General features: G+C 44.0%; 1 protein-coding gene across 1 annotated transcript in view; it reads right to left on the bottom strand.

Annotated features, from left to right (window-relative positions):
- LOC123114828 (receptor-like cytoplasmic kinase 176) overlaps positions 1-27,403 on the bottom strand; it is a 43,991-nt gene that overhangs the window by 1,078 nt on the left and 15,510 nt on the right. The gene's annotated exons all lie outside the window — the stretch shown is intronic.

Genomic DNA, 27,403 nt, shown 5'->3' on the forward strand with positions numbered 1-27,403 from the left:
TGTTTATCAAAGCATACATTGTACAATCTAGGAAAACTCCTGCACAAAGGTGCATATCCAATCCACCAGTCTTCCCAGAATCTAGTATTCCCCCCATTTCCAATCTGGAATTTGCACAGGGAAGTAAAATGATCTTTGTGTTTTAATAACTCCCTCCAGAATTGGGAATCCCCTTGTCTAACTGTAATGTTACCCAATGCTTTAGATCCCTGATATTTTTTTAGAATAATTTCCTGCCATAAACCTTCTGTGTTATAAATTTTCCACCACCATTCACATAACAAAGCTTTGTTTATATGGGCAAGATTTTGGATTCCTAGCCCCCCCCCATGTCTTTGGGTCTACAGACATCAGTCCATTTAACCAGGTGATATTTCTTTTTTTTATCATCTTCCTGCCAAAGCAACCTAACTCTATAGAAGTCCATGCGTTTGTTAACCCCAACAGGTAGACCATAAAAGGACATCATAAAATAAGGGATCCATGTCAAAGAAGATTGGATTAGTGTGACCCTCCCAACACTTGCAAGCAATCTCCCTTGCCAGGTTTCACATTTCTTCCCCATCTTAGTTTCTGGGGGTTTCCAGTGTTTGTTTCTAATCCTGTTCTTATCAACTGGCAACCCTAAAAATTTCATAGGCAAAGTACCCACTGGACAAGTGAATATCTTAGCATATTCATCTTTTTTATCTTTGCCCCCCCCCCCACAAAGAGGAAGAGCTCACTTTTATGAAAATTAATTTTTAGACCAAACATTTGCTCAAAGAGGCATAAAACATATTTCAGATTATGAGCACTATCTATATCATCCTGTAGAAGAAAGATATTATCATATGCATACTGCAGCATGTTAATTCCATCTGTGACATAATCACACAAAACCCCCTTGACCAACCCATTTTTTCTGGCACTATCCAAGGTAATAGCCAAAGCATCAGCTGCCAAATCAAAATTCAGGGGTGATAAAGAATCCCCCTGTCTTAATCCTTTACGAGTGAGAAAGAATTTTCCTAAATGCTCATTAACCTTCATACAAACGTTTCCTCCCTAACAGTTTCCATCACCCAGTCTATCCACTTATCTGGAAATCCTTTCAAATTGAGCATCTGAAACAAAAAGGTGAAAGTGCAACTATCCCTAGGTGGTTTTGGTAATTCCTAACAACATATAGCTCATTGAGCTAACATCATTCCAAGATGAACATTTCAGGAAAAGCTCAATGAATGGCATGGCATGGATGAGGAAAGTGGATCCCTCAAAATACTAAGGATAAAAGGATTGGCTCAAGCTCAAAAGCTCAAGACTCTACATTTTATATTTTAGTGATCCAAGATCACATTGAGTCTATAGGAAAAGCCAATACTATCAAGGAGGGATGAGGTGTTGCTTAATGAGTTTCTTGCTTCAAGTGCTTGGTGATATGCTCCAAAAACCCTTAACTACTTTCTCATATCCACATATGACCCAAACCTAAAGTCAAACTCGGCCCCACCGATTCTTTCTACCCGGCGCCACCGAGTTCATATGTCATAGCCACTGCCACAAACCCTAGGCAAATCGGTTTCACCGATAGGGATCTCGGTCTCACCGAGATGGGATTGTAATCTCTCTGTTTCCCTTCGTAACGTTTCGGTACCACCGAGATGAGCGATCGGTCCCACCGAGACTGCAATGTAAACTCTCTGTTTCCTTTTCGTAACATTTCGGTCCCACCGAAATGAGCGAACCGGTCCCACCGAGTTTACCTGACCAACTCTCTGGTTAGCTTATTACCAAAATCGGTCTTACCGAGTTTGTGTATTCGGTCTCACCGAGATTGCGTTATGCCCTAACCCTAACCATATCGGTTCTACCGGGTTGCATGTCGGTCCCACCGAAAATCCTAACAGTCACTAGATTTACTAAATCGGTCTAACCGAGTTTGTTGATTCGGTCCCACCGAGATTGGTAAATTGTGTGTAACGGTTAGATTTTGTGTGAAGGCTATATATACCCCTCCACCTCCTCTTCATTCGTGGAGAGAGCCATCAGAACAAGCCTACACTTCCAACTTACCATTTCTGAGAGAGAACCACCTACTCATGTGTTGAGGCCAAGATATTCCATTCCTACCATATGAATCTTGATCTCTAGCCTTCCCCAAGTTGATTTCCACTCAAATCTTCTTTCCACCAAATCCAAATCCTGTGAGAAAGAGTTGAGTGTTGGGGAGACTATCATTTGAAGCATAAGAGCAAGGAGTTCATCATCAACACACCATTTGTTACTTCTTGGAGAGTGGTGTCTCCTAGATTGGCTAGGTGTCACTTGGGAGCCTCCGACAAGATTGTGGAGTTGAACCAAGGAGTTTGTAAGGGCAAGGAGATCGCCTACTTCGTGAAGATCTACCGCTAGTGAGGCAAGTCCTTCGTGGGCGACGACCATGGTGGGATAGACAAGGTTGCTTCTTCGTGGACCCTTCGTGGGTGGAGCCCTCCGTGGACTCGTGCAACCGTTACCCTTCGTGGGTTGAAGTCTCCATCAATGTGGATGTACGATAGCACCACCTACCGGAACCACGACAAAAACATCCGTGTCTCCAATTGCGTTTGAATTCTCCAAACCCTTCCCCTTTACATTCTTGCAAGTTGCATGCTTTACTTTCTGCTGCTCATATACTCTTTGCATGCTTGCTTGAATTGTGTGAAGATTGCTTGACTTGTGATAAGATAGCTAAAATCTGCCAAAGACTAAAATTGGGAAAAGGTTAAGTTTTTAATTGGTCAAGTAGTCTAATCACCCCCCTCTATACATACTTCAAGATCCTACAAGTGGTATCAGAGCTTTGGTCTCCATTTGCTTTGATTTCCATAACTTTTGGTGGTCATAGCCTTGGTTTCACAACCTAGGAGAGTATGGCGTCTAGCGAGGGAAATTATCACTGTAGAGGTCCTTACTTTCATGGTATAAATTTTGCTAGTTGGAAGCATAAGATGAAAATGCATATTCTCGGACATAACCCCGCCGTTTGGGCTATTGTATGTATTGGCTTGCAAGGTGAATTCTTTGATGGGAGAGAACCAAACCGTGAAGCTAGCGTGGAAGAGTTGAAGATGCTGCAATACAACGCTCAAGCTTGTGATATCCTCTTCAACAAATTGTGCCCCGAAGAATTCAACAAAATCAGCCGTCTTGAGAATGCAAAGGAAATTTGGGATACTTTGATTGATATGCATGAAGGTACTGACTCCGTCAAGGAATCCAAGTTGGATGTGCTCCAAAGTCAACTTGACAAGTTCAAAATGAAGGATGGTGAAGGTGTCGCTGAAATGTACTCTAGGCTTGCTCTTATCACAAATGAGATTGCGGGCTTAGGAAGTGAAGAGATGACCGACAAATTCATCATCAAGAAGATCCTAAGAGCATTGGATGGAAAATATGATATCGTGTGCATATTGATCCAAATGATGCCCAACTACAAGAATCTCAAGCCAACGGAAGTCATTGGAAGAATTTTTGCTCATGAGATGTCACTCAAGGATAAGGAGGAACTTCACAACAAGTCAAGTGGTGCTTACAAAGCCTCATGTGAAGCTCCTACATCATCAAGTGAGAAACAAACCTTCAATGAAGAATTGAGCTTAATGGTGAAGAACTTCAACAAGTTCTACAAGAGTAGAAGCAAAGAGAGAAGCTCCAAGTCAAGGTCCTACAATGACAAAAGATCTTCCAGTCGAGAGCGCAATTGCTATAATTGTGGGAGACTCGGACACTATTCCAATGAGTGTACGACACCCTACAAAAGAAGAGAAGATTCTCCCAAGAGAAGAAGTAGAAGAGAAGAATCACCGCCAAGAGAGAGAAGGAGTAGTGATGATCGTTATGAACGAAGAACATCCCGGAGAAGCAAGGATTCGGAAAGGAGGGACAAGTCATCAAAGAGCTACACAAAACGAAGACATCAAGCTCATGTTGGTGAATGGGTATCCGGTTCCGACTCTGAACATCACTCCGAGAGAAGCTATCACTCCGACTCCGAACATACTCAAGATGAAGGTGTTGCCGGTCTAGCACTTGTGTCAACCAACTCCTACGACATATTTGATTCACCAAATGAAGGACTTGGAAGATGCTTCATGGCTAAAGGCCCTAAGGTAACACACCCCGAGTATGTTGATTTCAATAGTGATGAAGATGACTTGTTAGGTGATGATGATTTACTTATTGACAACTCTAGTGATGAATACTATGATGAAACGTCAATTAATCATGCTAATCAAGATAAAACGAATGACAATGATAATGAGAAGATTGAGCTTCTTACTAAAGAACTAAACACTCTTAAGTTAGCTCATGAAACTATCTTAGAAGATCATCGAGAACTTTTAAAGACTCATGAGAAATTATGCTTTGAAAAGCTCAACCTTGAGCAAGAGCATGAGTTCTTAAAAGCAATCAATGATGATCTCTGTAAGAAAAGTTCTTCTTACATTGCCAAGCGTTTACTCTTATCTACTTACATGCCTCAAGTCAAGTCTAGTAACAAAAACAAGAAGGATTCTTCCTCTAGTAGTAAAAATCATCATGTTAAATCCAATATTGTTGCTTCTAGTAGTTCTCTTGATTCCACTAATGATTCTCTTAGCCAAGTTACACTTGAGCAAGAAAATAGCTTATTGAAGGGAATTATAGAGAAAGGTGTTTACAAGAGCCCTGCCGAGAGTAAGCAATTCGAGGAAACTGTATGCAAGCAAGGAAGGCACCGGAAGAACCAAGGTGTTGGTTTTGAACGAAAGCTCAATGCCAATGGAGTTGAGTGGGAAGAAGATCAATATCCCAAGACGAAGTTTGTTCCTCAACAAGAGAAGTATGATCCTACTTCCTTCAAGGGGACACAAGCTCAAGATGATCTTCCACCACAAGACCACAAGCAAAAAGGCAAGGACAAGCTTCAAGAGGAGATTGATGCATTTGAAGAAGCTCCTAAGGCCTTGGTCAAGTGGGTTCCCAAGACTATGTCAAGTTCTACTTCATCAAGTACGACTACAACTCCAAGTATTCCCATCAAGATGATGTGGATCCCGAAGAAGAACTAAAGAGTTCTTGAGGGTGACTCCGCCAACATTCTTCACTCATATCATTATGGCAAGGACAAGTGCAATCAACTTCCACATCTTGCACTAGTTCAAAGAGTCACAAACCCTCTTGTTGGTAAGACAAGGGACAAGGTAACCTAATGCTTTCATGGCATCATCTTGTGTGTGCATCACTCTATGTCTATGGATATACTTGTTTGTTCCTTGTGGGACTAACCCGTGTAGGTATTGAAAGTGCAACTCACTCCAAAGGATTGCTCCAAATGATCTTCATCAACATTGAGCATCCACATCTTCAACACCTACATGAAGTCATCATCGATAAAACCCAAGGTTAGTTCATCCCTCTAAGAGGGGGATCTCACATCTAGGGGGAGCTTAACTCTAAGAATTGAGTCAAAGAAACTCTAATGGTGTGAACACATCAATGCACTATGTAAAAGTGGTAACCCCACTTGAGCTTAAACGATGAGTATGACCTATGATCAAATATTCTCATTTGACTCCTAAGTCAATATACTCATATATAGATGATCTAGTCATCGTCAATTGTTTGATAGATGCTAGAATTGGTTGTGCATGCTTTGCCACATAATTCATTTGCCATTTTATTGTGTGAGCATGTTGGTTGCATATTTTACTCATTCGAGGACGTCCCGTGACGCCCCGAGACCGGCGCTCCAGAAGACTTCCAGCTATTCCGAGTTTCGCCGTGTGTTTCTTTTGTGCTTGCTCTTTTATTTTTGCATTGCATCGTTTCTTCATGCCATCATATCATTAATTTTTATAACTCTTCTAAATAAATTGTATGGATTTTTCGATCCATTTAAATCGAGGGAATTCACTTGTGATTTCTCTTTATAACATATTAAAGCCTCTCAATATTATTAGGGAGCTATAATAAAATTATTCCATTTATTTGGAATTAACCATAACCCACTTGCAATATCCCATGCCTTTGTTATCTCAATTCTTGGTCTCCAACCTTGTCCATAATTTCTTTCATCATTTTCCGGAGCTCCACCAAAAATCCGAACATTTTTGGACCTTTGAAACTCCACTTCTTATTCAAACCCATTTGAATTAAATTCAAATGAGTTTGAATTTAAATCTTTCAATCATGGCCTTTTTATTTTTCTTGGAACGAGCATATTTTTGCGAGTCCGGGAAAATTACCCCATGCGTAAATGCTATCCCAAACACTTCCTTTCCTCTTCTTTTCCTCTTTGGTATTTTCTGTTTTGGAAAATAAAAGAGTAGTGAGAGAGAGCCCAGCCGCAACCTGCAGCCAGGCCAACTAGGCCCATCCGCAGCCCAGCTTCTCCATGGCCCAAGGCCCAGCCGCCCCCTCTAGGCCTCTAACCCTAGCCCGATCCCACGCATCTCTTTCCCTCGATCTCTCCCTCCTGCGCCGCCACCTTCTTCTCGTTCCCCATCGCGCACAGCCAGCGCCAGGAGCCACGCTCGATCACTTCTCCCTCCTCGCTCGATCCCCATCTTCCTCGCGCCTCCACCTCTGCCCAAGGCCTCACCCTTCCTTCTCCCCCGCGTCCCCATCGCCACCCGCCGCTGTCGGCGACCCCCAGGAGGGCCACCCCGCGCTTGGCCCCATCCTCTCCGCCGCGACGCCTTCCCTCCTCCGTCGCCTGCGGCCGTGCCAGGACCTCCGCCATTCGCCTCCTGCAGCCCGAGCGCCTCGACTCAGCGCCACCTCGCCATGGATGCCGCCATGGACGCCGAGCTCGTCCCCGCCGCGCCAAGCCCCTCTCCAGCGACCGCCGCTGCCTCCGTCGTTCCCTGGCCAAGCTGCTGCCATGTTCCTGCTCCGCCCTCTTGCCGTTCTCCGTCGTCGCCGGACCCGCTCCGTCCTCTGCTTCCTCTACGGTGACCAGGAGCCACCTCGCCCGTGCATCTCCTCCACCATCAACCTGCAACGCCCGAGCGGAGTCGAGCTCCTCCCGGTCCCCATGGTGCTGCGACCCCATCACTATTCCTGCTGGCCATCGCCGAGTTTCCCCAGGACCCGTGGAGTCATGCACGGGAAAACCAAGTCTGAAGATTCCATGGATGTGTGCCTGGTGTCACCTGGATCGTCAAGTACCGTCTCCGTGGATTATTCAAGTACCACGACGACCGACGCATAGTACCACTACGATTGCCGTGTACATCTACCGTCGCCCGAAGACCCGTGTACCACGAGCGCCAAGTTCATCTACGGAACATGTACGTCTCCAATGGTGTACCACTACCGATGCCGTGTACGACTACTTCCCACGACGACCCGTGAACGTCTACTTCCACTACTGTCGTGTGTACAACTACTTCCACTACGACCCGTGAATGACTACTTCCCTCGACGATTTTGGAACCGCCCCGAATGCACACTTCAGAGGTATAAGCCCCGAGACGATCAACCGTGGACCGAATGAATGTGTGTTGTATGAGATACTTGTGTGTGCACCGCGTCCGAATTGTCGCTCTTTGCCATGCCACCGACACGTGGGAACCCGATAGCCGGGAGCACCCCACCATCCTTGCATGACACGCTCATGCCCACTTCTTGTGCACCGGTATCTCCATGAGCTACCGGAACTGATATGTTGCCGTGGCATCATTTTCGGATATGTTGCCGTGGCACCATTTTTGTTTCGCCGCCGTGGCACCCTTTTCGTTCCGCCATGGTGACCAAATGCCTCGTAACATGCTCATGTCAACGTTTTCATAAAAAATGCATAAAACTTGCATTATGTCATCTGCATCATGTTAACAACATTTAAAATGGTTAAAACTGTGTTTGCATTAAATTGCTAAATGACATATGGGGATTTTCCGGAATTGTTGTTTGTTATTTCCGGCCTCATTTAAACTTGCCTAAATAGTTAGTTCAATTATGCTTCACCTCTTGCCATGCTTAACAACATTTAATATTGTTTGGTAACTTAAACAAGAGAGAACTAAATAATTGATGTGGTGTTTCGTCAATATGCAACTCGTTGCATATTGAGCTCCACTTAACTTGTAGTATTGTTTGTTGCACTTTGCCATGCCATGCCTCATTAAATCGGACATGCATCATACTTGTTTGTGCATCATGCCATGTTTATGCTCGTGTGTTTACCATGTTGTTTGCTTCTTTCCGGTTTACTTCTCTCGTTAGCTTCGGTTTCGTTCCGGAGTTGTGAGGATTCATTCGACTACGTCCGTTTGTCTTCTTCATGGACTCGTTCTTCTTCCTTGCGGGATTTCAGGCAAGATGACTATTACCCTCGACATCACTTCTATCTTTGCTTGCTAGTTGCTCCGTTCTATCGCTATGCTGTGCTACCTATCACTTGTTTACCATGCCTCTCATATTGCCATGTCAGCCTCTAACCTTTTCACCCTTCCTAGCAAACCGTTGTTTGGCTATGTTACCGCTTTGCTCAGCCCCTCTTATAGCATTGTTAGTTGTAGGTGAAGTTTAAGATTGCTTCATGATGGACAGGATTATGTTGGGATATCACAATATCTCTTATATTATTAATGCATCTATATACTTGGTAAAGGGTGGAAGACTCGGCCTTATGCCTGGTGTTTTGTTCCACTCTTGCCGCCCTAGTTTCCGTCATACCGGTGTTATGTTCCCGGATTTTGCGTTCCTTACGCGGTTGGGTGATTTATGGGACCCCCTTGACAGTTCGCTTTGAATAAAATTCCTCCAGCAAGGCCCAACCTTGGTTTTACCATTTGCCTACCTAAGCCTTTTTCCCTTGGGTTCTGCAGACTCAAGGGTCATCTTTATTTACCCCCCGGGCCATTGCTCCTCCGAGTGTTGGTCCAAACTAGAGCACCGTGCGGGACCATTCCTTGGCAACTTGGATTACGTCGGTACCTGTACGCTTCGCTTATCTGGTGTGCCCTGAGAACGAGATATGTGCAGCTCCTATCGGGATTTGTCGGCACAGCGGGTGGTCTTGCTGGTCTTGTTTTACCATTGTCGAAATGTCTTGCGAACCGGGATTCCGAGGCTGATCGCGTCTTCCCGGGAGAAGGTATATCCTTCGTAGACCGTGAGAGCTTGTGATGGGCTAATTTGGGACACCCCTGCAGGGTATATTATCTTTCGAAAGCCGTGCCCGCAGTTATGAGGCAGATGGGAATTTTTTAATGTCTGGTTGTAGATAACTTGACACCAGATCTGATTTAAAACGCATCAACCGCGTGTGTAGCCGTGATGGTCTCTTTTTGGCGGAGTTCGGGAAGTGAACACGGTTTTGGGTTATGTTTGACGTGAGTAGGAGTTCAGGATCACTTCTTGATCATTGCTAGTTCACAACCGTTCCTTTTGCTCTCTTCTCGCTCTTATTTGCGTATGTTAGCCACCATATATGCTTAGTCGCTGCTGCAACCTCACCACTTTACCACTTCCTACCCATAATCTTAAATAGTCTTGATCTCGCGGGTTTTGAGATTGCTGAGTCCTCGTGACTCACCAGATACTATCACAACAGTTGCAGGTGCCGATGAAACCAGTGCAGATGATGCAGCCGAGCTCAGATGGGAGCTCAATGAAGATCTTTGTTGTTGCTATGTTTCATTTCATGTTGATCAGTAGTGGAGCCCAGTTGGGACGATCGGGGATCTAGCAGTTGGGTTATCTTCTTGTCTTTTGGCTTCGTCCGTAGTCGGACATATGTGTGTACTCTGAATGATGTATGATTTATATGTTCATTGTGTGAAGTGGCGATTGTAAGCCAACTCTTTATCCCATTCTTGTTCATTACATGGGATTGTGTGAAGATGACCCTTCTTGCGACAAAACCACAATGCGGTTATGCCTCTAAGTCGTGCTTCGACACGTGGGAGATATAGCCGCATCGTGGGTGTAACAAGTTGGTAATCAGAGCCATCCCCGACTTAGGAGCCCCCTGCTTGATTGTTTGCTGGCGTTGTTGAGTCTAGAACAAAAAAATGTTTTGAGTCTTAGGATTATATATATCGGAGAGTAGGATTCTTTTTACTCCTCAGTCCCTTCGTCGCTCTGGTGAGGTCTCCTGACGTAGATGTTTTGTCTTTCCTCTCCTCATATTTCACTAAAAAAAAATTAGGATCACGCGGGTATCTTGGAATCGTTCCGATGGCTTTGTGACGAGAACATTGTTCTCGGTGCCTCCTGTCTATTATGTGGCATTGACCCGGGGAGTTGAGCTCTGAGGTGTTGTCGTCACAATTTTATCGTTGCAGTTCTGGAATACCTGAGTTTTGCCGACATCGAAAATCTCTTTTATGCAGTTGTTGATGAGATAACCTCGACGCCACCCAGTACTGGGGCGGGAGTTTGGGAGTATTGCCATAGCTCGTATAACGGATGCTTTTCGAAGGTTGAGGTACATGATTTCCGAAGGTTTCTTGGTTATGTGTTGACGGATGGATACAACTTGGATGTAGGGATTGTTAGTTTTGGGTGAGATATATATTGCTTCCCCTGTATCCCCAACACCAGATTGCATAACCAGAAAGTTTCGGGAGTTTTATAGGTGGGAATTCAAGTAGCTCCTAGAATATCTTTTCGACAGATGCATGACATGAGATTGGGGTTCGACGTCTAGTGGTCCGCCTTTCCACGGTCGTTTTTACAGTGGTCTCGTTGTGTCTTAAAGAACCCTTGGCTATGCTGGTTCGGGGACACTTCGTATGTCATGTTCACTGCCTTGTACATGATGGTGCTGTACACTCGAGCCCGTGTGGGCCCCACCACGAAAACTTCGAACGAAATCTCTATCATATGTTTGTTCCGGCTTATTCTGCAAGCCAAATCCTTTGTTTTGTTTTGAGTTGTGGTAATCGAGTTGCTTCGAAGTCAAATGTTGGATCCATACCTTTCCTAAACGGTTTTCTCATATTGCTATGTGAATACTAATCCTTCTTGATCATCGAGGTCGTCATGTTAATTCTTTTCCAACCGGTGCGCTTCTCTTCAAGAAGATTTCTCCCCATCTGCAAGATCATTTCCAAGTTTTTCTCAACGGTGTTTGTTTCATCCGTCCCAAGTTGCCTTTGTTTTCCCGCCCTCCCACCCTTAACTTCAAGGACTTAGATTTCTTAATCGGGTATCCATTTTATTGATGGGAAGTCTCTCCGTTCTTTTCCGTCAATGTTCTTATCCGGTGATTCTCAGGGAGATACTAACGGAGCTTCAAGTTCATCATTCTTCGTTCTCGTTTTCTTCTCCAGTGGATTTAACTCAAGCTTTCGGTGTTGATCATATTCTTTTTCTCATTTCAAGTGCTTTCTTATGCTGGTGTATCTCTTAATCATTCAATTCTCGCTATTCCTTCGTTCTCGAGTGTTGAATATATCTCAGAAGGCCCGTCTTTCCATTCTCAATCCGTCCAAATTATTTTGAGGTTGTTATCTCATTCAAGCCATTTAATTCAACCGGTGCAATCCCCCCTTTTCAATCAATCGTTCAACGGTGTTTTCCTTTTGAGTGGGCCCTAACCCACAGGTCTTTTCCCAGGATCTTACCCGACTCTTCTAATTATCAGGAGCGGTTCTCAAATTCATTTCCAAGTTTGACGTAAGAATGAATTTTCATCAGTCATATTCTTTCTCCAAGATCGCTTTCAAAATATTTTCAGCGTTGGTTCATCATTTCTATTCTTCTTTGTTCCGAAGTGCCTCAACAATTTTGGTGGTTCTTGTCATCATTCTCAACATTTGAAGACCGAAGAAGGATTTCTCTTAAATCTTGCTCCATTCTCTTCAAGATTCATGGTTCTAGCTTTTTACCATCCTTTCATAATTGTTTTCGATTGTGAGAATTCTTTTCAACCATCCGGAGCATTTCATGAGTTGTTTCCGTTTCTTTCCTACGAAGGCCATAATGTCATAATTCTTCATTCTCAGCTTTCAACTCTCGTTCTTGAATTCTTCCGGTGCATCGTCCAAATACCCTCTAATCAGTTCATGATCTCTTCGTTCTCATGTATCTAAATCCCCTCAAGTATCTTCATTCGTTTTCCAACTCTTCCTGGTGAATTGTGCCTTTGCTACTTCCATTTTCAATTCTTACGGTGGTTCGTTCAAGATTCCTTTTCTCTTGTTATCATGTTAATTCATTTGTTGTTTCCAAATCCCACCGGTGGTTCCATCAATACCTTCTTAAGTTTACGCTATATCTCTCTTAATCCTTTCCACGGGAATAAGTAGTATGCCAAATTCATTGCTTGTCATCAATTTAATTTGATGAAGGATAAGCATACAATAAATCTTATTCTTATTTCCTCGAGGTGATTCAATTCTTTTCCTCCGGAGATTGTTCATGATGAAGTAATTCTCGGCTCTAGTGCTTCATCTTTTCTTTTCCGGAGTTCCAAGTTTTCTCGGTTATCTCGTTGCGAAGCTCCATCTAAATCATCGCAAGGCTTCACCTTGTGTTCTCAACTTCTCTTTCTTTCTATCATTCTTTTATTACCGGAGTTCTTCATGGAGGCTCTACATGGTGGTTCGTCAAGGATTCTTTTCATTCTTCAATTGTTCTTCAAGATTTCTCTTGAAGTTAAGATCAGCCAAGCTATACTCTAAAAATAAACATGGTGTTCAACACACGTTTTGTTTTGAGGAGTTCAAGTATTCTTCTTCTTGCATTTTGAAGTGCAATTCTTTCTACCTTATCTTTTGAGACGGTGTTATATCATTCTTGACAATTTCCATTCTTGTTTCACGATTCACATGTTGTCAAGAATGAGGTATTTTAAATCCATCAATCTCTTCGTTGGAGTTATCTTGTGTCATATTTCACCTAAAAGCCTTACCTAAGGAATGTTCCTATTGTGGTGCTTATCAATGATCCAAGTTTTCTCCTATCCTCTCGGCAAAAGCAGTTTTCATCTCTTCATTGGTCTCAAGCAATCAATTGTTTCTGTTAGTGGCCGGTTGTCACCTCATCATTTTGAGATGTTTGCCATAAGCCCACAACAAGCTTGTGCTTTTCATTGTTGATTTTCCAACAACTCCGTTCAATTCTTCTTTGCAAGGATGCTTTCCAAGCTCATTTGTGGTAGAAGTTGGCATTTTCTTCTCCGTTCCTTTATCCCAACAATCTAGCTTCTATTCTTTCGTTCCGGAGGCATTGTGATGTTGCTCTCTTCACTCATCTTCTCGTATTGAGGATCGTGTTCTTTTCGTGCTTATCCATCTAACCGGAGTGTTGTGTCATCTCTTCAAATTCTTTTCATCTTATCAAGTCATGCGTCTCTTTTCAATCGGAGTGATGTCTGAAATCCTTCTTACCCCTTGTGCCATTCTTTCAATAGTTCCGGAAGCAGTGTGTTGTTGATTTCATCAAGAATCATCCCATCTTCTCAAGTTCATGTTCTATTCCCTCCATGTTCAACCGGAGTGCTGCCTGAATTCTTCCTCTCTCATCTTATTTTAACCAGAGTGGTTTCGAATTCTATCTTGTCCATTAAACTCTTGATTCATGTCTTTGCAACCTTCAAGTTCTAATGTTCTTTGTTCCTCTTTTCTAACGGATTGTTCGCAATCTCGTTCATCTCTGTTGTACTCTTTCTTTTAAATTGCTCAACTTCTCAAGGTTCTTTGGTTTCACTCATTGGTCGAAGAAGCAACTTAGTTTTACCTCTTCTCTTCCTCTTCCGTTTCCCTCCGGTGCCATCCTAGATCTCGGGACGAGATCCTCTCGTAGTGGTGGAGTGTTGTGACGCCCCGAGACCGACGCTCCAGAAGACTTCCAGCTATTCCGAGTTTCGCCGTGTGTTTCTTTTGTGCTTGCTCTTTTATTTTTGCATTGCATCGTTTCTTCATGCCATCATATCATTAATTTTTATAACTCTTCTAGATAAATTGTATGGATTTTTCGATCCATTTAAATCGAGGGAATTCACTTGTGATTTCTCTTTATAACATATTAAAGCCTCTCAATATTATTAGGGAGCTATAATAAAATTATTCCATTTATTTGGAATTAACCATAACCCACTTGCAATATCCCATGCCTTTGTTATCTCAATTCTTGGTCTCCAACCTTGTCCATAATTTCTTTCATCATTTTCCGGAGCTCCACCAAAAATCCGAACATTTTTGGACCTTTGAAACTCCACTTCTTATTCAAACCCATTTGAATTAAATTCAAATGAGTTTGAATTTAAATCTTTCAATCATGGCCTTTCTATTTTTCTTAGAACGAGCATATTTTTGCGAGTCCGGGAAAATTACCCCATGCGTAAATGCTATCCCAAACACTTCCTTTCCTCTTCTTTTCCTCTTTGGTATTTTTTGTTTTGGAAAATAAAAGAGTAGTGAGAGAGAGCCCAGCCGCAACCTGCAGCTAGGCCATCTAGGCCCATCCGCAGCCCAGCTTCTCCATGGCCCAAGGCCCAGCCGCCCCCTCTAGGCCTCTAACCCTAGCCCGATCCCACACATCTCTTTCCCTCGATCTCTCCCTCCTGCGCCGCCACCTTCTTCTCGTTCCCCATCGCGCACAGCCAGCGCAAGGAGCCACGCTCGACCGCTCCTCCCTCCTTGCTCGATCCCCATCTTCCTCGCGCCTCCGCCTCCGCCCAAGGCCTCGCCCTTCCTTCTCCCCCGCGTCCCCATCGCCACCCGCCGCCGTCGGCGACCCCCAGGAGGGCCACCCCGCGCGTGGCCCCATCCTCTCCGCCGCGACGCCTTCCCTCCTCCGTCGCCTGCGGCCGTGCCAGGACCTCCGCCGTTCGCCTCCTGCAGCCCGAGCGCCTCGACTCAGCGCCACCTCGCCATGGATGCCGCCATGGACGCCGAGCTCGTCCCCGCCGCGCCAAGCCCCTCTCCAGCGACCGCCGCTGCCTCCGTCGTTCCCTGGCCAAGCTGCTGCCATGTTCCTGCGCCGCCCTCTTGCCGTTCTCCGTCGTCGCCGGACCCGCGCGGTCCTCTGCTTCCTCTACGGTGACCAAGAGCCACCTCGCCCGCGCATCTCCTCCACCATCTGCCTGCAACGCCCGAGCGGAGCCGAGCTCCTCCCGGTCCCCATGGTGCTGCGACCCCATCACTATTCCTGCTGGCCATCGCCGAGTTTCCCTAGGACCCGTGGAGTCATGCACGGGAAAACCAAGTCTGAAGATTCCGTGGATGTGTGCCTGGTGTCACCTGGATCGTCAAGTACCGTCTCCGTGGATTATTCAAGTACCACGACAACCGACGCATAGTACCACTATGATTGCCGTGTACATCTACCGTCGCCCGAAGACCCGTGTACCACGAGCGCCAAGTTCATCTACGGAACGTGTACGTCTCCAATGGTGTACCACTACCGATGCCGTGTACGGCTACTTCCCACGACGACCCGTGAACGTCTACTTCCACTACTGTCGCGTGTACAACTACTTCCACTATGACCCGTGAACGACTACTTCCCTCGACGATTTTGGAACCGCCCCGAATGCACGCTTCGGAGGTATAAGCCCCGAGACGATCAACCGTGGACCGAATGAATGTGTGTTGTATGAGATGCTTGTGTGTGCACCGCGTCCGAATTGTCGCTCTTTGCCATGCCACCGACACGTGGGAACCCGGTAGCCGGGAGCACCCCACCATCCTTGCATGACACGCTCACGCCCACTTCTTGTGCACCGATATCTCCGTGAGCTACCGGAACTGATATGTTGCCGTGGCATCATTTTCGGATATGTTGCCGTGGCATCATTTTCGGATATGTTGCCGTGGCACCATTTTTGTTTCGCCGCCGTGGCACCCTTTTCGTTCCGCCATGGTGACCAAATGCCTCGTAACATGCTCATGTCAACGTTTTCATAAAAAATGCATAAAACTTGCATTATGTCATCCGCATCATGTTAACAACATTTAAAATGGTTAAAACTGTGTTTGCATTAAATTGCTAAATGACATATGGGGATTTTCCGGAATTGTTGTTTGTTATTTCCAGCCTCATTTAAACTTGCCTAAATAGTTAGTTCAATTATGCTTCACCTCTTGCCATGCTTAACAACATTTAATATTGTTTGGTAACTTAAACAAGAGAGAACTAAATAATTGATGTGGTGTTTCGTCAATATGCAACTCGTTGCATATTGAGCTCCACTTAACTTGTAGTATTGTTTGTTGCACTTTGCCATGTCATGCCTCATTAAATCGGACATGCATCATACTTGTTTGTGCATCATGCCATGTTTATGCTCGTGTGTTTACCATGTTGTTTGCTTCTTTCCGGTTTACTTCTCTCATTAGCTTCGGTTTCGTTCTGGAGTTGTGAGGATTCGTTCGACTACGTCTGTTTGTCTTCTTCATGGACTCGTTCTTCTTCCTGGCGGGATTTCAGGAAGATGACTATTACCCTCGACATCACTTCTATCTTTGCTTGCTAGTTGCTCCGTTCTATCGCTATGCTGCGCTACCTATCACTTGTTTACCATGCCTCTCATATTGCCATGTCAGCCTCTAACCTTTTCACCCTTCCTAGCAAACCGTTGTTTGGCTATGTTACCGCTTTGCTCAGCCCCTCTTATAGCATTGTTAGTTGCAGGTGAAGTTGAAGATTGGTTCATGATGGACAGGATTATGTTGGGATATCACAATATCTCTTATATTATTAATGCATCTATATACTTGGTAAAGGGTGGAAGACTCGGCCTTATGCCTGGTGTTTTGTTCCACTCTTGCCGCCCTAGTTTCCGTCATACTGGTGTTATGTTCCCGGATTTTGCGTTCCTTACGCGGTTGGGTGATTTATGGGACCCCCTTGACAGTTCGCTTTGAATAAAACTCCTCCAGCAAGGCCCAACCTTGGTTTTACCAGTTGCCTACCTAAGCCTTTTTCCCTTGGGTTCTACAGACTCAAGGGTCATCTTTATTTACCCCCCCCCCCGGGCCAGTGCTCCTCCGAGTGTTGGTCCAAACTAGAGCACCGTGCGGGACCATTCCTTGGCAACTTGGATTACGTCGGTACCTGTACGCTTCGCTTATCCGGTGTGCCCTGAGAACGAGATATGTGCAGCTCCTATCGGGATTTGTCGGCACAACGGGTGGTCTTGCTGGTCTTGTTTTACCATTGTCGAAATGTCTTGCGAACCGGGATTCCGAGGCTAATCGGGTCTTCCGGGGAGAAGGTATATCCTTCCTAGACCGTGAGAACTTGTGATGGGCTAAGTTGGGACACCCCTGCAGGGTATATTATCTTTCGAAAGCCGTGCCCGCAGTTATGAGGTAGATGGGAATTTGTTAATGTATGGTTGTAGATAACTTGACACCAGATCTGATTCAAAATGCATCAACCGCGTGCGTAGCCGTGATGGTCTCTTTTCGGCGGAGTCCGGGAAGTGAACACGGTTTTGGGTTATGTTTGACGTAAGTAGGAGTTCAGGATCACTTCTTGATCATTGCTAGTTCACGACCATTCCTTTTGCTCTCTTCTCTCTCTTATTTGCGTATGTTTGCCACCATATATGCTTAGTCGCTGCTGCAACCTCACCACTTTACCACTTCCTACCCATAAGCTTAAATAGTCTTGATCTCGTGGGTTTTGAGATTGTTGAGTCCTCGTGACTCACAAGATACTATCACAACAGTTGCAGGTGCCGATGAAACCAGTGCAGATGATGCAACCGAGCTCAGATGGGAGCTCAATGAAGATCTTAGTTGTTGCTATGTTTCGTTTCATGTTGATCAGTAGTGGAGCCCAGTTGGGACGATCGGGGATCTAGCAGTTGGGTTATCTTCTTGTCTTTTGGCTTCGTCCGTAGTCGGACATATGTGTGTACTCTGAATGATGTATGATTTATATGTTCATTGTGTGAAGTGGCGATTGTAAGCCAACTCTTTATCCCATTCTTGTTCATTACATGGGATTGTGTGAAGATGACCCTTCTTACGACAAAACCACAATGCGGTTATGCCTCTAAGTCGTGCTTCGACACGTGGGAGATATAGCTGCATCGTGGGTGTAACACGTCCACTTGTAATTTTTCTTGTCTGGCTTCTTTTCTTTTGCCAAGTGGATGAACAAGAATGCCTAAGAACCTTCTCTAGCTATCTATGCTTTTTTTGTCTAAAACTCTATTCATGCTACATCACAAAATTTGATCAAGTCAGATTCGAACCACTCTGTGTGAGGAGCACTCGGAGTCCCCGATTCGTCATAGACTTAAACTTCCAAAACTTCTTTGTGCATTTCGGGCTGACCGATTCTTCCATTTCGGTCATACCGAGATCACTAAGTCGATCTAGGTTTTCAATCTCGGTGCAACCGGTTTGAACTTTTCGGTCTCACCGAGTTGCTGTAACTGTCAACAGTTATGCATCTCGGTGCCACCGAGTTGTTCCACTCGGTCACACCGACAGGGTCGGGCTATATATACTCACAGGCAAAAATTTGGAAACTTTCTCCAAACCCCTTCGCCCGCGCATAGCTCGCTCTGCCTCCAAGGTCTCCGGATCGTCGACTTCGTCGCCAGCCGCCTCTAGTCGCTGGTTTCCGCCGCCGTCAACGGAATTCAACCCCGCCGTTGTCGCCGTAGCGAGTTCATCGCCAAGCTAGGGTATGGACTCGATCACAGTGCTATCCCCGTCCGATTCCTAGCACATTGTGTTCATCATGATTCTTGCCACGATTGAAACGATTCTATCCAGTCAAAACAATCCATAGATTAGAAGTGAATTGGAAATTTAGGGTTAGGTTTCCGCCGAAACCATCTCGGACCCACCGAGTTGTAAAACTCGGTTCCACCGATTCGGCTAAGGCCATTGCACAAGTGATTCTCGGTCTGACCGAGAATTGCAAATCGGTGTGACCAAGTTCAGGACTCTATGAAACCCTAGCAGTCTTGGTGCCACCGAACTGTGACTCGGTCTGACCGAGTACACTAGTTTAGGTTCCAAAAGCTGCTTCGGTATCACCGAGTTTACAAATTGGTTGATCCGAAATGCTTTCTGTGGAAAACTAAAACTAAGTTTTTGAATCATTCTTTTGCAAAAACCTTTGTATTTTGTGATGCTCATCCATTCTATCTCATCTATATCTATTCACAGGGTCAGCAGTCAGTGTTTGCAGTATGTCTGACCAAAGTGACAGCCAGAACAGGAAAGAGGAGTAGGTTCATATGAGTGAGGGCACTAGTCCCTCTAGCACCTCAGATGATGGCAGCAGGAGCACCCCAAGCAACTTGCCCAAAGCTGCCACCATGGCCAGAAAGAAGAGAACCTCAGACTGTGAGGATGAAGACTATGTGGCAGAAGAGGATGAGGCCACCTCCAGGAAAGTGCTCAAGAAGGAATATGGCATAGCTGCAGCCACCAAGCCAGGACTAAACAGGAAAGTCCCTGCCAAGAGGACACCTATGCTGAAAGTCAGAGCATCAACTCAAGTTCCTGAGAAATCTGATCCCAAAGAGGCTGCTGCAGAAGGGAAGAAGAGGAAGGAAAGGGTCAAGAAGACCATGGCCAGAGTTGTTGGACAGCCTTCCATGATGGAAGAGGAAGAGGAAGAGGAAGAGGAAGAAGAAGCTGCTGCTCCAGCACCCAAGGCTCAAAAGTTTATGGGTGATGCTATTAGGTCAGGGGCTGCATCATCAAAGCCCAAGGAAGCACCCAAAGCTGCCTTCAAGCCCAATACTGCACCTAAGAGGAACACCAGGAACATACCAGCTGCTGAAAAGAACAAGGCCCTAGTGCCTGAAGTTGCTGAGGAAGAAGAAGATGAAGGACAAGTTCTGAGAAAGCTAAAACCTAAGATCCAGACCACAATGATGCTCATGCAGTGGCTGAGAACATGAAGCTAAGGAAGGATGCAGGGCTCAGACAGTGGAGAATGTCTGATCCTTATGCAATCAGGAGAAGGGCTGCTGTTGACTACAGGTTCCACACTAAGGAACAACAGGATTTCTATGAGACTGTACTGCTGGACAAGAAATCTATAGTTTGTGACATGAGGTGGGTGGACTGGAAATACATGAAGGAGAATGAGGAACACTACCCAGGTGTGTTTGACAGCTTCAAGGGATGTGGAGTTGATGACTTTGTTGGACAGAAGTTCACAAAGTGGAATGATGAGCTCATAATGCAATTCTACTCCACAGCTCACTTTTATCCTGATGGCAGAATAGTTTGGATGTCTGAAGGTACAAGGTACCAATCAACTATTGAAGAATGGGCAAATCTGATCAATGCACCTAAGGAGAGTGAAGATGACTTGGATTTCTATGACAAGAAGAAGATGGATCACAATTCTATGTCACACATGTACAAGGAGATCCCAGATAAAGCTCTTGAAACTCATAAGTTTGGATCTGTACATTATCTTCTATCAGGATTGCCAATGATTATCTGGATCCTTAGGCACACTCTCTTGCCCAAGTCAGGTGACCACAACATGATCAGAGGCCATGCAATAAACTTGCTACACTTATTTGATGTGCCACAGAAGTTCAAGGTCATGAGCCTCATAGTTGAGACTATCAAGAGGACAGCAGCAGACCAGAAGAGAAGCTGTGGATATGCCCCACAGATCCAGGAGCTGATCAACTCCAAGATGGGCACAGGCACATACTTGTTGGATAAGGAACACTTTGCTATCTATCCAGACTTTGAGGATAACCAAGTGGTTATGAATGAAGATGAACCATCTTCTGTGCATGCTCAAGCAAAGAAGGAGAAGGCAAAGAAGGAGAAGGTTGCCAAGATGCCAACAATGGAAGAGGCATCTGAGTACTTTCTGAAGAGCAAGCAGGATCGGCTTGGTTACTTAATAGCATCAACTCTGAGGATTGAGAAAGGGTTGGCCACCCTAACTCAAAACCAGGAGAGCTTGGAAAGAATCATGCAACAAAAGTTCTATGACTTAGATGTGAAAGTAACTGAGATCCAGTCTGTTGTGGAGCAACTTCAGGATGATATGCAGGAGAGGAAGGGCAAGACAACCACTAATGCATTTTCCAGAGTGCCTAGAGCTCAGAGATCAGTTGCAGTGCCAGTGACAGACACCAGAGCCACTACATCTGCACCAGCTACAGCTCCAGTGCAACCAGCTCCAGCATCTACTCCTCCAGCTCCATCCACATCAACTGAAGCCTTCGTCCTTGGATTCATATCTACACCACCACATCAAGGTCAAGCCTAAGAGTCAATCTAGTACTATGCATTTTCTATGAACTTTTTGGTAACTTGTTGCCAAAGGGGAAGAAAAATGTATAGATCATAGGCTTCGAGAGAGAGAGAGAGTTTGCTTTTGTTCTCTCTTGTCTTTGTGGTTGAAATTTATTTGCTTTTGCTTGCTTGAGATACTACTTTATTGCCTGTGTGATACAATGATGATCATGTGGTTGATCATATGCTACATTTATGCCTGTTGGATGACATTATCCCATTTATCTCTATATGATCATTCACTTTGCTTGGTGATGAGTGCATGTATTCAATCTTTATTATTTTGAGCGCTCCACCAAGATATATGGACATGGAAGAGTAACCCATGCGCCTAACTCCTTGTGCATTTGCAGTCCAAAGCAAATCTTAAAACTATGCACAAATTTAGGGGGAGCTCTTGCTTATCACATACTTCTCAAAGCGACGATGTCTCTCAATCTTATTATCATTTGTCGAAGCTTTGATCTATATGTTGTCATCAATTACCAAAAAGGGGGAGATTGAAAGTGCAACTATCCCTAGGTGGTTTTGGTAATTCCTAACAACATATAGCTCATTGAGCTAACATCATTCCAAGATGAACATTTCAGGAAAAGCTCAATGAATGGCATGGTATGGATGAGGAAAGTGGATCCCTCAAAATACTAAGGATAAAAGGATTGGCTCAAGCTCAAAAGCTCAGGACTCTACATTTTATATTTTAGTGATCCAAGATCACATTGAGTCTATAGGAAAAACCAATACTATCAAGGAGGGATGAGGTGTTGCTTAATGAGTTTCTTGCTTCAAGTGCTTAGTGATATGCTCCAAAAACCCTCAACTACTTACTCATATCCACATATGACCCAAACCTAAAGTCAAACTCGACCCCACCGATTCTTTCTACCCAGCGCCACCGAGTTCATATGTCATAGCCACTGCCACAAACCCTAGGCAAATCGGTTTCACCGATAGGGATCTCGGTCTCACCGAGATGGGATTGTAATCTCTCTGTTTCCCTTCGTAACATTTCGGTACCACCGAGATGAGCGATCGGTCCCACCGAGATTGCAATGTAAACTCTTTGTTTCCTTTTCATAACATTTCGGTCCCACCGAAATGAGCGAACAGGTCCCACCGAGTTTACCTGACCAACTCTCTGGTTAGCTTATTACCAAAATCGGTCTTGTCGAGTTTGTGTAATCGGCCTCACCGAGATTACGTTATGCCCTAACCCTAACCATATTGGTCCTACCGAGTTGCATGTCGGTCCCACCGAAAATCCTAACGGTCACTAGGTTTACTAAATCGGTCTGACCGAGTTTGTTGATTCGGTCCCACCGAGATTGGTAAATTGTGTGCAACGGTTAGATTTTGTGTGGAGGCTATATATACCCCTCCACCTCCTCTTCATTCGTGGAGAGAGCCATCAGAACAAGCCTACACTTCCTACTTACCATTTCTGAGAGAGAACCACCTATTCATGTGTTGAGGCCAAAATATTCCATTCCTACCATATGAATCTTGATCTCTAGCCTTCCCCAAGTTGCTTTCCACTCAAATCTTCTTTTCACCAAATCCAAATCCTGTGAGAAAGAGTTGAGTGTTGGGGAGACTATCATTTGAAGCACAAGAGCAAGGAGTTCATCATCAACACACCATTTGTTACTTCTTGGAGAGTGGTGTCTCCTAGATTGGCTAGGTGTCACTTGGGAGCCTCCGACAAGATTGTGGAGTTGAACCAAGGAGTTTGTAAGGGCAAGGAGATCGCCTACTTCGTGAAGATCTACCGCTAGTGAGGCAAGTCCTTCGTGGGGCGACGACCATGGTGGGATAGACAAGGTTGCTTCTTCGTGGACCCTTCGTGGGTGGAGCCCTCCATGGACTCGCGCAACCGTTACCCTTCGTGGGTTGAAGTCTCCATCAACGTGGATGTACGATAGCACCACCTATCGGAACCACGACAAAAACATCCGTGTCTCCAATTGCGTTTGAATTCTCCAAACTCTTCCCATTCTTGCAAGTTGCATGCTTTACTTTTCGCTGCTCATATACTCTTTGCATGCTTGCTTGAATTGTGTGAAGATTGCTTGACTTGTGCTAAGATAGCTAAAATCTGCGCCAAAGACTAAAATTGGGAAAAGGTTAAGTTTTTAATTGGTCAAGTAGTCTAATCACCCCCCTCTAGACATACTTCAAGATCCTACAAAAGGACCATTTAATCTTGTCATATGCTTTCTCAAAATATATCTTTAGCAACAAAGCACTCTGTTTTTTCTTCTTAATATCATTCAAAGCTTCATGCAAAATTAAAAATCCCTCCATAATGTATCTGCCTTTTATAAAAGCAGTCTGCATAGGAGATATAACCTCAGGTGCCACTAAATTCAATCTATTCATCAGAACTTTGGTGATGATTTTAAAACATACATTTAACAAGCAAATAGGTCTGAAATTTTGGATCCTATTTGCATTCTTAGTTTTGGGGACCAAAGTAATGATCCCATAATTCAATTTGCTTATATCAATCTTTTTTGTAGCAAAATCATCTAGCAAAGCTTTGAGATCATGTTTAACTAACTCCCAATAGTGTTGATAAAATTCAGCATGAAAGCCATCAGGGCCAGAAGATTTATTATGAGCCATTTTGAACACAACATTATTTATTTCTTCAAAAGTAAATTCACTAACCAACACCTCTTTATATTTTTCTTGAATTTTTCTGGGGTTATCAATAATCAAAGAAATTGTGGAATCATCAGGGTGACCAAATAAGTCCTTATAAAAATTTGTGATGTATTCCAACAGTTCTTTTTCCCCCTCAATCTCTCCCTCTTCTTGCTCAAGTCTATTAATTCTATTTTTCCTCAGTCTTCCATTGGCCTTGGCATGGAAGAATTTTGTGTTGCTATCCCCTTCAAGAATTTCATCTACCTTAGCTCTCTGTCTCATTTTGCTTCTTTTTGTTGGAGCAACCTATCTAACTGCTCCCTAAGTTCCATCTGTTCTTTTCCATCTGCCACAGTAAGGCCATTTTGTTCACAGTGTTTATCAATTGCATCTAATTTTTGCAAGATAACTTTTTTCAGTTCAATAGACCAGGCATTCATATTTCTATTCTAGCCTTTCAATTTGGGCCTAAGTGATCTGAATTTGCCCAAAATTCTATCAACACTGTCCCTAGTAATGTTGTTATCATTCCAGGCCTCATGAATAATCTTATCAAACCCTTCCCTCATGAACCAGGCATTTTCAAATCTAAAAATTGGATCAGATTTTTGAATGTCACCAGAATCTAAAAAAGGGGGTGTATGATCATACTTTTCTCTAATTAAAGCTGAGACTTGGGTTAAAGGGTATACTTCTTCCCATTCTGTGCTACAAAGAATTCTATCTAATTTTCAAATGTGATTTTTTTAGATCCCCCATGTATATTTTCTACCATTCGTCTCTAATTCTCTAACTCCAGCTTGTTCCAAAATAGCATTAAACAGGAAGACCCAGTGCCCAGGGGTACTTGGTTTATTTTTCTCACTGGCTTTCCTAATTATATTTAAGTCCCCTCCTATTAAAATAGGATTGACACTGGATTGAAATATTCTAGAAAGTTCAGCCAGAAATGTTGCTTTCCTTTCTGGCTAAGCATCCCCATGGATCACAACCAAGTCCCAGATAAATCTGGTCTTCAGATCTTGTACAGTCATTTTTATATGATAATCCCCTTCATCCTGGGAAATAACATCTAGAGTTGTATAATTAACCCCAAGGAGCAAGCCACCAGATTCCCCCTAGCTGGGGCAAAATGCGAGTGAAAATCTCTTCCCGCACAAATCTGCTGTAAATCATTCCTGGAAAAATGTTGTCTCATGGTTTCCTGAAGTCCTAGGAAATCTACCTTCATATCCATAATCATTTCTCTAAGAAATCCTTTTTTTAATGTCTCCTACAAAGCCTCTCATATTCCAAAATATACCTCTCATTTTCTCATTTTCTTTTTTTACTAGAAGATTCTAGAAAGTTTACTACAGATACAACTTTAACCCCAGAACCTATGGTGGTTTTACTTCTTTTCCTCTTCTTTTTTTATGAGAATAGTTCTCTGACTATTTCCCAATCATCATCTTCCTCTTTATATTCTTCATCACCTCCCTGATCCAGTAAATCTTCTAGGGTATGTTCCCCAGTATCAATAATTTCATTTTCCTCTGGCATAACCATTGTTTTTGACTCTTATTAAAGTCAGTTAGCCATAGATCAACTCTGGCTTGTTTTGCTATTTTAATTAAATCTAAATTGTGTTTTATCATAACATAATTATTCCCCAAGTTAACCCCAACTTTTTTTGCAACGTTTTGAAGAACATTATCATTTTGGGGAAGACTCCCAGAATAAGATGACTCACCATAGTTATCCTTTTTTTGCCGCCCTTTCCTTAGCTATTTCAATTATAGTATGGTCCTCCTTTCCTTTTAATCTGATACATCTTCTCAACTCCTCTTCTTCATCATTGAGATCAATTTCCCCTTTTCCAGCCTTTTTAATCTTAGTCTCAAAAGACTCTGACTCTTGACTAGCAGTGTAGTCAACAGGCTCCACATATCCCAGCCCAATGGCTTGTTCAATCAGTTCCTGTTCAGTCAACTCCCCTCCCTTATTTTGCTTATCTTCCACTACCATATCCTCTTCAGTAGCTCCCTCATCTTCTCCCTCAACGCAGATTTTCTCTCCTGACTGTGATCCTTTCACTTCCTCGGCTCCTTTCAGGTTAATTTGTAAAAGTTCATGCTGTCTCTTGACCTCATTCTCCAAATTCTTCCTTATAATCTCACATTTCCTTTCTCCTTCTCTCTTCCATCATCAACTGTGTTATCTGTCTAGCTGCCAGTTCCTCTGCTTTCTACAATCTCCTCACCAAGTCATCCTCCTTTATTTGCATCTCTACTGCTACTCCTGACTCCACTGTCTCTTTATGGATTTCACTAGCTTGGCCTTTTTCTTTAGTGTTTAGCACCACTTGCTCATACTGTTTCAGCCCAAAACTCCCCAGACTCATGTTATGCTTTCCAGTGTTAGCTTGCTTACTCTTCTTTTTGCATGTCATGCTCTCTTTGTGTTTCAAAGCTCTCCAGATCAAGAAATTCAAACATTTTCCTTTTATTTCCCTCTTCAAACTTATACCATCCCTGTTCAGCCACTGAATCAAACTCAAGGCTGATATCATACAACATGAGATCTTTAGTGGTTATTTCAGTTCTTGCTGAGATTTTGTGGAGGTCTCTCACCCCCACTTTCACTCTTATTTCCTCCTTAGTATGAATGTGTTCCACATCAACCTCCACCACTGGCCCTAGAGCAGAGCCAATCTCACAAATTCCCAGGTAATGTCGCAGAGTATCAGGTACTCCCCACATTTTTATCCAAACAGAGTGTAGTTTCCCTTTGGCCTTATCATCAGGGCTCCAGAAATCTACCTCAACCATAGCCCCTGTCCCCAACAATGTGAATTTCCCAAAATTCTTCAGCTCCACTAACTTGGCTTTGTTGGGAAATCTCATCAAGAAAGTTTTTGGACTTTGAAATTTGGCTCTCCAGGTCCACCCCCATTCAAACATTTTGGCAAACCCATAGGCCATTGTGGTTTCATTCACCTGCCCAGATTGAATTGTAACCAAAGCCATTGGGTTTATGTGTTCAGCAGCTACAATATCTTTTGTGTTTTGAACCAGCAAACATCCCAGACCCCTAGCACCATATCCCACATACTTAGTAACAGGCTTAGCTTGCTTCAGAACTGTACATTCATCAGTGTTATGAGTAGGTCTTTGACAAACCACACAGAACACTTTAGCTTTGCAGTCATTTTTGATATGCCCTTGCTCTTTGCACTTTACACAGAACAGATCCTTACTATTTCCAGTCTCTTTCTTCTTGTGGACTTCTTTGCCTCCATCCTCCTTCAGTTGCCCCTGCACCTGCAGTGCCTCCTGATTTGGTAAGTTGGAGAGCAGATAACGATATTGTTGTGCCATTTGTTCTTGTGGTATGAACCCAAACTGTCCCAGCCCCATTCCTACAGGCACCATCTGAGGGAAATTGGGGTTGTTTAGCGCTGGAAATCCTCCTGCCATCTGGATCTGGCCCCCTTGCACCCCCATCTGCTGCATGTTGGGATTAACAACCCCAAAGTTATTACCAGTGGTCATCTCTCTAGATCC

The sequence above is a fragment of the Triticum aestivum genome, chromosome 5B, assembly GCF_018294505.1.
Source record: "Triticum aestivum cultivar Chinese Spring chromosome 5B, IWGSC CS RefSeq v2.1, whole genome shotgun sequence".
In the NCBI taxonomy this organism is placed as follows: Eukaryota; Viridiplantae; Streptophyta; class Magnoliopsida; order Poales; family Poaceae; genus Triticum; species Triticum aestivum.